This window comes from Schistocerca gregaria, chromosome 2, assembly GCF_023897955.1.
Source record: "Schistocerca gregaria isolate iqSchGreg1 chromosome 2, iqSchGreg1.2, whole genome shotgun sequence".
Classification (NCBI taxonomy): domain Eukaryota; kingdom Metazoa; phylum Arthropoda; class Insecta; order Orthoptera; family Acrididae; genus Schistocerca; species Schistocerca gregaria.
In genome coordinates, this window is record NC_064921.1 from 458888977 (window position 1) to 458901411 (window position 12435).

The 12435-nt window shown below is 38.0% G+C and overlaps 1 protein-coding gene across 2 annotated transcripts in view; it reads left to right on the forward strand.

Annotated features, from left to right (window-relative positions):
• Window positions 1-12435, forward strand: part of LOC126325742 (putative ATP-dependent RNA helicase TDRD12) — a 445014-nt gene that overhangs the window by 101254 nt on the left and 331325 nt on the right. The window lies entirely within an intron of this gene.

Below are 12435 nucleotides of genomic sequence, written 5' to 3' on the forward strand. Positions count from 1 at the left end.
GTGTAACCACTTTTTTGCTTACCCTACAGTGTCCACACAATCTGAGCAGAGAGTTTTAGATGAAACATGTTTCAGGAATTGGGTGTCTCAGCTCAGTTCCGTCATCTCCATTTGTGTAGTGACTACTGCACAGTGAAACGACCTATAAAATAGTAAACACTTATTTATTGATACCACAAGTACAAGAATTGCAAACTATTAATCTGTCAGAGTAATTCCAAACAAAATCCTTAGTGAAACTTCCTGGCAGATTAAAACTGTGTGCCGGACCGAGACTCAAATTCAGTACCTTTGCCTTTTGCTTCTGTGTAGTTTGGAAAGTAGGAGATGAGGTACTGGTAGAATTGAAGCTGTGAGGACGGGTCGTGAGTCGTGCATGGGTAGATCAGTTGGTATAGCACTTGCCAGCGAAAGGCAAATGTCCCAAGTTCGAGTCTCGGTGCGGCACACAGTATTAATCTGCGACGAAGTTTCATATCAGCGCACTCTCCACCTCTGCTGGAGGAGTCACCACTGGAGATGGAGATGCATAGCAACATGATAATGTGTGGGTCTTACTGCCCCATGTTCCTTTATTATGTCATTTTCATTTTCCTGGATTTGTTGTTTATCACAGCAGCACTGGAAGCAACACCAAAAACTGAAATCCAATAACAAAAAGCTGCACACACCTACTGCAAAATTACTGAAAATAATGGAGCTTGGGAATCGTCAACTAGAATTGACACTAGAAGGACTGGCATTAGCAAGCTACCGAGAAGGACCACTACTGGTCTTTTGACCGGTGTAGTTTTTCTTCTTTGTTTTCAGCTTTACTTCTTAAATTTCTTCAGTACAGTGTATTTATAGGTCAGTAGTGCATTATGCTTGTCGTACAATATTTAATTAAACAAAAAAGATTGAAGTAAAGAATATACTGAAAATACAAAATCAGTTTAAACTAAACTTACAAATGTAAATAAGTATTTAATCATACAATAACATTTTTTACCTGTATGACTTGCACTCATTCGAAGCACCAAACAGGTCATACACATGTATTTATTACAAAAAATAATAAAAAATGGACACGAATTGCTGTAGCAATTATGAGAAAATAACTCCCTACATCATCTTTTCAATCTAAGCCACCATCTTTGTCAAAACACTTTGCACACACATACTGAACACTACCGGCACATGGACCTCACATGAATTTCGTGCTTTGCATGCACAGTTTTTTAGTTTTTTTCCAAACTTTTTCGTTCTCCTACCTGGCATGTGTTCCGCACCGTTACCTTATGTATTTCGGTGGGCGCACTGAATGTATGAACAGTTCCTTTCCTTGTTTGTACATACATAGAAAGAGTTCTGCTAAATTGAAAAGAAACATTTGCTGCGTAACTTTCTCTCCTGTTGTTTTTCTGTGAAGGATGCAGGCATTGAGTTTGGCAAGCTCTGTGACATTGTAAAACACGTGCATAGGCCATCTGAGGCAACCAAACTTGAGACATCTGGTCCAGAATATCAACTCTAAATTCAGTGGAACTGTAGAAGCTCACACTCTCAGGGAGATTTATTTTTCTGTGTTTGTTTGTCCACTGCAACTGACTGTAGAAACTCACACTCTCAGGGAGATTTATTTTTCTGTGTTTGTTTGTCCACTGTGACTGACTGATGTATTTAACTCAACAGAAAAAACATTTTCCTTGGTCTTCCTCTAATAGGAAGTGGTTGTTGTGTCATCTGATTTGTGTAAAATAGCATCATACAAAGATCCGGTAGTAAACTTTGCTGATGGAGGAAATTCTCTTCAGGTTTTCTTCATTGTACTTGCCATGGTTATGTTCTCATGATTCAACTGTTCTGCAGGATGTTTGGCTGTTGAGAAATTGTCTGTGTTATATTTCTTCCTTTCAAAGTGTAAGGTTTCATGAGACGCGTAACAACATGCTCTGCAACAGGTTGTTGTCGGTCTGTCACTTTGTTTACCAAGTAAGGAAGTCCATTCATCATACATTTACTAATGGCATTTGCTGCAATCGAGAAGTTCAGACCAAATTTGTTTGGTTTATTACTCATGTATTGTAGGTAGCGGCAGTTAGCTTTGCATGGATGGAGCTGCTCATCTACGGTTATAAATGTAACTGGTTTATAATTCTGGATACAGTTAGCTACAAAGGAATCCCAGACTGGGGTAGCTGCTGCAAAGCCATTGTTCTTTAGCCTTTTGGCACGAGTGTACTTTTCATCAAATCTTAAAAATCGCATGAGTTCTATGAACTTATTTCTATCCATAGTGCGATAAAAAAATGCCGGCCCCTTACACTTGAGACCGTAGAAGTTTCACGGGAGAAGATCCTTCCTCCATACGCACCATGTGCATACATTATAGCTATGGCAGCTTCTAATTGGGCAATATCAAGTACTCATGTGTCATCCTGGAGATTCTCAGGCTCCAATTTTTGTAAAGCTTTTTTTATGTTTTGTAGAATATTATTATCTATCAACACTCGCCATGCACTCAAGTAACTGCCTTTGAGTATAAAAGTTTTTTAGCGTTACACATTGGTATAGGAGTTTTTATCAACATGTGATGCGCTAATCTTCCCAGGTGCATGCCCTGCTGCAATTTGAGTCCATGTTGTTTCGTCGGCAGCAGCCCCTGCACTTCAAGCTTCCAAACACTGAAGGGGATGCGATTTCTCCCTTTTTTCCCCGGCCACGAGAACTGATTTGTGATGGTACTGGAGTCTAATGCAAGCACTGGGGTTTTCGTATGTTGTTGTACAGGTTCTGAATAGTCATCTTCTGAAATGATGATTTGCCTTTTTCTGTTTTGTTGGGCTGATATTCCGTGTCATCTTTATAATCTTTGTCATTTTTATCATCCAACTCATCACATTCAAAAATACCTTCTCCTTTAGAATCTTCTTCTGGTAAACTGTTCACATAAATCAGTAATTCTTCATCCAAACCAAGACACCGGTGTGCCATAGTACTGAGGAGGAGCACTAAACTTCTGCTGAACACAACAGCATATTGACAGAGAACAGCAGCTAAAGTATGTCCACTATTGCAATAAAGTAAAAATAAAGAGAGAGAGGAAATGAGATTGCAACAATGAAATAAAATCAGCTAAGCGGATGAAAAAATCCATCCAATGTAAAAAATATCCCACCCGTCAGAATGTCCGGCTGCAGTCCTTTAAGGTAAAAATGTTTACAATTCTTTAAGTTTTTGTAATAGCCTTATAAACCAGAAAGGCGGATTAAAAGTCATGAAAAATACGCCTCATGAATTAACATGTACACTGTTTATTAAATGTTCAACAACGCTCACTGGTCAGATGGTCCTCCTAGTGTTAACCTATATAGCAGAATTCTAGTTGCCAATTCCAACAACTGTTTTTCTTTTGCAAGTTGTTGTTACTTGTGTAGTGCCTTTTCATTTAGGAGCTCTGTGTTGCTTTCTCCTTATTCCTCGTTTATGTCCTTTTTACATTTCTCATATTTTACTATTTATTTCATTTTGCAATTGTTGTGCTAGATTTCAGTTTGTCCACACACAGAATCCCACACTTTCCCACTATATTCCCCTTAAATTCAGTATTTATCATCATCATTATTCCCTAATATTACCAGCTTACAATGCCTGATATTGTGGTGGACTTTAAAGGTTGTCTGTGGCTCTTTCACCTGCTCGTGTAAACTATGATGATAATTTATAGGAACTTGGATTTTACATTTTTCATGATTCTACACCCTAAATTCATAGCCTCTGTGAAAAACCCATAAGATCAATGCTAAACATGCCCCGATTTTACATTTCGTTCTAGTAAGGTTTACCACGAGTCTAAGTTCTTACTCAACGTCTCACTTTACTTCGTCCCATTTTCTTCTTAGTAACATTTGATATGACTGAAAACTATATGTGGCTCAAAAAACAGATGTTTTGCACTATGGGTAGTGGCAAAATTAAGGGAATATTTTAGGTCAATGGGGAGAGGGGAGATGTGAGAGGGGAAATGTGTGACATAATGCATGATCAAGGTTGCCACCACAACTAGCAACACTTAACTTCACGCACAATTATGATACAACTACTGCTAGGTTGCATCAGTAATATAAAAACAGTACAGTCAACTTTGGAGCGAGCCAATACGTAATGAAGGGGCCCTTTTCTAGTGCCACTTATAACTCTGTCTCATCTTTTTGCATGCATTTCCAATGTACTTTATTCAACAACAATATCAATTGTCAACCTTTTAAATTCAAATACTGAGTCTCGTAGAATATGCTCGGTCATAATGTAGAAAATGTTTCCCATTTCTGGCTAGTGTACTGGTATTGGCTGATGTCTTGTTAAGTCACCCAATAGCCAGCACAGCTATCCCACCACCCTAACAAACGTAAAATGTGCTCACCTACTGGATGTGTGGAGAGAGGGAGTGGCCCTTCAGCTACGGGAGTGCAGGTCGGGATGAAAGCTGAAAATATACTTTTCGTGCAGATTATGTGCTAAGAGGGAGATGTCACACGGAAATAGAATATGGATTCTGTGATAGAACATTTTAAAGACTTTCGTGTTCAAATCTGACATGATCAAGTTGCAGAACTACTCATGTATATACTTTGCAACACACACACACACACACACACACACACACACCACACCACACACTGTAGAGTGTAAAGATTGAAAGTGAAACTGTAGCACCTGAGCATACAGTGTACAGAAATTCACTGAACAGACTTCTAATAAGCTTGTAACATCAACTGGGGAATTAAGCTCTTCTTTCACATCTGTTTTTCTCATCAAACCTAAAATAACTCTTTAACAGTAGTGAGCATATGAAATGCGGCTCATAAGAAAAATGTTAAAACAAGGACAGCAATGGTGACAAAGTATGTCATTAAGCAGATGTCCGAATTTATGCTTATGGTTTAACCACTTTGATGCTGTGATGTTTTTGGTTAAATCAACAAGCTCATTAGTTTTTGCTTTTTTTCTGGACGAGGACAAAAGATGACCTCTCAAAAACATATGTTTTCAACGTATAATTTGTAGTCATAGCATGTCAGAGAACAGAGTGATTGCATTGTACCCAAATACCAATTTTAATTTTTTCATTAGTTTCTACTTGTTGTTGTATATCTGTGATTCTGTAAGAACTGATGAAATTCATTACTGTAATTATTATATAAACATTGTATTGCACATTTAATTTCCTTCATGTAGACAGATTTTATACAAAGTATTGGAGAGGATTGTGATTTTTAATCATATATGCCTATTACATGTGTTTTTGCTCATATTTTGGGGGTTTTAACATTTTCCTCAATTCTGCATTTTCCTCAGTTTTGCATTTTGTGAATCTGGACTGTACAAAAACATAATATAGGGGTTTCACTGTATTGCCTTTTTTTCTGGTGTCTTTATTTTTATATATTTCATTTATCTTTATATAATTTGTCGCTGCATGATTTATCTCATGAACTGATTTTAATTTATCCCAAGCATTTGTACTGCCTTTTCTTTCTGTGATATAATTGTTTGTTTACAAGTAAGCCTCTTGCTTTCAAATATCACTACTATGTAGTATATTTGGCTTAGATGTTATGCCATTGGTCAAAGCCAGTGGCTGGAATTGGTCGCTATAATTTATCCAAGAGTTTAATGGTTTTTGATAATGGTGAAACAGGCAAGTAAACTACAGATGGAGGCTGCCATCTTGGTAGCATGTGCACAATGAACGGGAAAAGACTCGATGATAAGGTCAAACATAAAGTCCTCAGAGTCCCTAAAGATGATTAATCTTCTTTGCTGTGTCCAGGCAAAAAAGATTGCATGGCAGTAAGAGTGGATAGTGAAAGCGTTCATGAGCAGAAATCCCTCCTACTTTGTAACCTGAAAGTAATGTTTGTAAGCCTATCATAAGCAAAATAGCAGTGAATTGGGCTTCTCAAAATTTTGTGGAGTGGTGTATTACAGTAGGTGCTGCTTGTACACACTCAGTTTATGTGTGCATAATACATAAAAATGCCAAACTACAATGAATTAATCAAGAAAACTGTGTGCTGTTTGAAATCAAAAGACTGCTTGCTGCAACACTGTGAACAATGTCCTGAAAAACCTCCACTGGAAACCTATTTGGTACAGACTTTCAAAGAATATGATCTAGAAGAAATAGAATACAAACAGTGGTCATACGGACTGGGATACACTAGAGGCATGCCATACCACTGCAGAAGAGTTTGTAGAGGAGTGCTTTCCAAAAATTTGTGATCTGACAGGCCACCATTTCTTTTCAAAACAAAAAAATTCATATCTGAAGCAACTGAAACAAAATATTGCAGATGGTGAAGAGATCATTTTGATGGACTTTTGTGAGAACTATTCATTTGTCATTGAAGATGCTTTTCAAGGGTTTCATTGGGAGAACAGCCAAGCCACATTGCATCCCTTTATGGTCTACTTTGGTGGTAAAGAACTTCAGAAAATAAGCGCTATGTTATTAGTTACTGCATTCATCATGATACCATTGCAATGAGGCTGATCAAATATTTCAATACAACAGTATGAAAAATTGAGCACCTTAACTACTGTAGTGATGGATCTGCTGCCCAAGACAAGGACTTCGAGAATTTTATCAGTTCCAAGTGTTGTGTCCTTGAAACCAGCCGTGGCAAATATCCTTGTGATAGAACTAGCTAAAAGACTGGCAGCTCATTATAGTTTGCAGAGTCCTTTATATAAACAAATTTTGATACCTCTTCATCTGTTTAGGTTTTGCAGTGACAAAACTTCAGGCATTGTCTTCTTTATGTTAGACAGAAAGAAACTGAACTAATTCAGTTTGATGAAAAAGGGTACTTTGGAAAAACTTACGCAATTTCTGGAACAAGAGAAGATCACCAGTTCAAGCTCATTGGTTTAAACAAGATCAGATTAAGGAGAGTTGCTAGTGATGGTGTGCAGCATTCACAGTTAAAGCATTTAAAGAAATTCCATTTATGACAATGCTTGGGGGTGGGCAATGTATGTGGAGTTTTGTTAGAACAAAAAGACACATTTGCCAGCTTTATGCATCCGTATTGTTCTGCTCATTCCTTCCACTCGCTATCTGCTAAAGGTACTTGCTGGAGTCCAAGGCAGCACATATTTAAAATCATAAAAGCACCAGCAACAACATTGGGAAGCCAGTATATTTAATCAGAATCTGAACAGGACAGTATAGGCAATTTATTCAGTGTGAACTGGGAAAGAACTATTCCAGTTGTACAGTGTGTTTAAAATTCTAGCTTTCTTGATTTTCATGTGTGTTATTCCAGCGTATTGTCTGAAGTTGATTTTCACATATGCACTCTTGTATTTTTGCTGGCACAAAACCAGTTTCCATTAATTTTACTTTCTGTTTACTCATTCTCACATATTCACTGTGTATGGAAAGTAATATTTTTAAGTGATTATTTTGGGCTATAAGCAAGCTTACATCAAAAATCAAACCACATGGCTTCTGAAGCTTGAAGAATCCTCTTTCAGGATGTAGCAAGCTAAAGTTGAGGCACGGGCCCCCAAGACTATGCAAAATTTGGCATCCAAAACTTTTTCACCAAATTTTCTGGTGCATGTACTTTGATAGAGGAGGACAGAGGCTATATTGTACAAGAATCACAAGAAGACTGCATGGCTGTGTGTCGTACTATAAATTCTTGGCTGAATCCATCCATTAAATTGTGATTTGTGGCTGTTTATAGATGATCTCTCCAAGTTGCACAATGGATTTATTATTATTATTATTATTATTATTTTTATTATAATGTGATGACTCCATTTTCACTTATACTCAGATGGATATTAAGGAATATTGCACAGTGTGTTTCATTTGTTATGAGTCTTTAATGTTTCCTTTTGATGCTACCAATCCATTAATGTTTGTTCGAAATTGCATAATATAAGTCTTCCTTAGATTGACTGCACTGCTCCTTGGCCTAGTACAGGCTGTACCAAAGCTAGGAGCTTCACCAAGGCTGAGGCCTGAAATGAAAACTCAATACAAGACACCAAGAACAACATAAATGCAGTCTCTTTTGTGTAATTTTTGCCTTGGCCTGCCTGCTTGTTGTATTAAGGTTAAAAAATATTGTAAATTATATATAATCAATTTTTGAAAGTATAATGTAATTGGATGGATGAAGAGACTACTCACCAAGCAGCAGCAGGATGACACACATGTAAAGATATTTAAATCTGCTAGCTTTTGGAGCTCATGGTTCCTCCTGGCAGAAGGATTGGAGGGGAAGGAAAAGGACTGGTGATGTTTAGAAAATGGAGAGTTTGGAAAAGTCACTTAGACCTTGGGTGATGGGAAACTTACCGGATGGGATGAAAAGGAAAGACTGAGTGTTGGGGGACTGCACTGGATGAGATTTCAAAACCTGTGAGCTTAAAGCTGGAAGATAGGGTAATATACAAAGTAGATATTACTGACAAAAAAAGTGTACAAGTTAATAAGAGTGAAAAGATAAGTGCATTGTATGTTGTAGAGGTGGGAGGCAGGGAAAAATAGACACCTGATTCCAAATGAATGTCATCCTTCCTGCTCACCTTAATCAACTTTATACTTGCCAACAAATATTTTACCTTTGAGAGGCAGATGTACAAACAGTCCAGCGGCACGACCATGGGAACTAGGTTGCCTTCTTCCTATGCCAACCTTTTCGTGGGTCACTTGGATGGGGCTTCCCTGTGATCCATAAGCCTTCGGATCATGGCTTGGGCTGGCCGCTGTGACCGAGCGGTTCTAGGCGCTTCAGTCCAGAATCACGCAGCTGCTATGGTCGCAGGTTCGAATCCTGCCTTGGGCATGGGTGTGTGTGATGTCCTTAGGTTAGTTAGGTTTAAGTAGTTCGAAGTCTAGGGGACTGATGACCTCAGATGTTAAGTCCCATAGTGCTAGAGCCACAACTTGGTTTAGATATCTAATGACACGTTTGCCATATGGATTCATGGTGAGGCTGACCTGTTAAAATTTTTGAAATCTCCCAATACATTATCTCAATTAAATTTCACATGGTCCTATTTAGAATCCCATGCCACATTCCTTGAAATTGATCCCTTTCTTATTGAAGCTCAGTTACACATTTCTGTTCACATTAAAACTGCTAACAAATAACAGTACATACATGTTGACATTTGCCATCGTTTCCATGTTAGATACAGCCTTGGCATTCAAGGCAAACATATTTGTTCAGCCGAGACTCCTTACGGCAGTACTCTCCACCATTCTCACTTTAGCCTTCACTGGATGTAATTACTCCTCCAGGCTCATTCAAAAGCAGATTTCCTGTGCCATCACATCCAATCCTAATACTGCTTATACGCCCCCCCCCCCCTCCCTGAAAAAAAAAGAAAAATAAACTTCTTGTCACTCAGTATTATCTTAGTCTTGAATGAATTAATTTACTACTTCCGCAAGGCTATGACTTTCTAAAAGCGTATCCTGAAATGAGCTCCATTCTTTCTGACATTTTGCCCACCAAACTTAGAACAGCTTTTCATGCCCTCCTAATCTCTGTAATATCCTTGTCAGACCCTACGCTCCTTCTGCACCCAATTTCCTACCCTGTGGCTCCTAGTCCTGTGACTGTCCCCACTGTAAGATTAGCCATATGTGTCCTCCTACCACCACCTATATGAGCTTTGTAACTGGCAAAACACATACTATCAAACAGAGAGCCACATGTGAAATGACACGTCTTATATCAGCTGTTATGTAAACACTGTTCAGCCTTTCTCTTTGGCATGACTACCATCAAATCGTCAATTATGGTGAATGGTTATCAGCAGATCAGCAGAGAGTGTACACTGGCAACACACAATATCCTCGTGGAGGTATGAACTATCCATGCAACTAAATGAAGGCAGTTTGGTTATTGCCATACGCGTTTTGCTTATTTTATTTGGAAGCATCATCAGTGACCTGAAATATGTGTTTCCTTTTATGCATACAATAAACATATTATGTGGTGGATATTGTACATTGCTATATTACATTTTGTTGTGTTTTTCTCCACGAATTTAGAGCAACAAAGGGAAAGACAGAAAACAGAAAAAAATTACACAATATCCTGTTGCAGAGCATACTGTGCAACATGACAGTCGTTGCCTTGCTGCCTGTTTCTCCACAAGCACCGTCTGGCTTCTTCCCCCTGACACCAGTTTCTCAGAACTCCGCAGATGGGAACTGCTTTTACACAGGTCCATGGTCCTTGCCACCCACCTGACCTTAATTTTTGTTAATTTCTTCGCTCTTAGTGTTTCTTCACAGAACTATTCCCTGCTTCAGTACACACACACACACACACACACACACACACACACATTTACCACATACATTTACCACATACACATACGGTATTACCGTATATCCAGCCTTAGCTCTCTGTCCTTTCTTCTCATCCCGTACAGATAAGTCTCCCCTTACTCGGGGTTCTGGACAACATTTCTGAACTCTCCACATTTCCTAAACCTTACCAGTCCTTTAACATCATCCCTCTTTCTTCCCTTTCAAACCCTGCCAGAAGAAGGAGCTACTGCCTCTGAAAGCTTGCAAATTTAAATGTCTTTATAAGTGTGTTCTTGTGCTGCTGCTCGGTAAATGGATTTTTTTGTCTATTCAATTACATTATAAATTGTATTATGGCTGAAGGAGATCATCCCATCAAAACCTTTGTGCCACTTGTTTCCATCTTGCAGTAGAAAACAAAGTACCCATGCACCATTTTGAAAGTTAAGAGTAGGTAACTGCTTCTCACAATAAACACCACTAGTCATAATCTTTGTTTAGCCATATTTATTTATGTGTAATATGGTATCATATTAATTATACTGACCCCACATGAAGTGGGGAAAAGGCTGAGATGATGATGGTCGTGGTGGTGGTGGTGGTGGTGGTGGTGGTGGTGGTGGTATCATTTTTATTCTACTCTGTTTTTTTGGACCTACTTTGAATTTCTTGCACTCACTTAATTGAAAAAGGTGTTCATGTATGTGTGAGAACAGAGTTAGCAAGTTGGATTTTCACCTGTGAAGTTGATGTTTTACTCATTAATTTTCTACTTAGTCACTTCTTATTTGATAGTAGTTGGAAACTTGTGTCAGAGTTGTATTTGTCAGCCTTCACTTCGGCTTCTAATCTAATTACTTACAAGATGTCAAAATTTAGATGAAGATATGAAACTTTGTAAAATATGTATTGGAGATGAGTTAAAAATACAGTCCTGGTTATGGAGGGTTTTATTTTCAAACATCAGTGACATGTTTTGTCTGTGGTAGGCATCTTCAGGTTCTAGAAACTGGTCATGGCGCAGTCTGTCCATTAAGTGATTACACAATGTGAATACATCAGCAAAATGCAAGTGGGATATCAAAAAGTTGAAAATCCCCAGTGCCTGTCATATGGGTTCCTTACTCACTGCCATGCGTAAAGGGCACTGCAAGAATTCGGAACATATGCATAGCAGAGCTTCATGGAGCAGGAGCACAATGTGCACGAGTGGCCCCCGCTTATAAACATAGAACACATAAAAGCATGGTGACTGGGCGTCGAGTGCAAGTAGTACAGTAGAATCAAAAACATGGCATTGGCTAGTCAATACATTATCCATTGTGCAGGACCATATTGATATACAGAACACAAGTAATCCTATAAATCACAGTGCACATAATTTCTAAAATTATAGCCCTGAAAATAAGAGTAAAATTAACTGGCATTCATCCAGTGAGATAATTATGCCATATTAAATGATGTCATAAATATAAAAAACAAAAATTAAATAATGCCATAAAGCTAAGGTAGTCAACCAAATGCAAAAGAGATACTACCATACTTCACAGTAACAAGGTTAAACTACTTTAAAAAGGAATATCATTAAATCACAAAAGACTAATTTTTACTGATAAGCTCATCACTGAGCAGGCCATCAACACAAAAAATGTGCATTTAGTGATCTCAAATTCCTCAGTTAAATTACATTTCCATCCCTTATGGGCAAAATGCAAATTTTCGTATTATTGATAGTAGGCAGGCAATGGGTAGATGCCTTTAGATGTTCTGTGAATGGTGAGTGGTGTTTTATCTCCTGTCTTGTTGTAAACAGGTGTTCCTGAAACTTGGTTTTAAACATTCTTCCGTTTTGCCTGCAACCAAGACTGTATTTTTGTCTCGAAACCACACTGGCTGCTGTATGAGCTGCAGTGATGAAATGGAAGAAATTTTAAATTTTTACTGTATGGACATTTTTAGAAACTTTTTTGTAGTAATTTTAATTTTCTGCACAAAATTTATTCCTCTCTATGAATAATAATTTAGATTTTACTGCTTCTGTTCTTTTGGAATCTGCTTTTTAAGTAAGCAAAGTAATTAGTCATTAAACAGTGTATAATTATGTA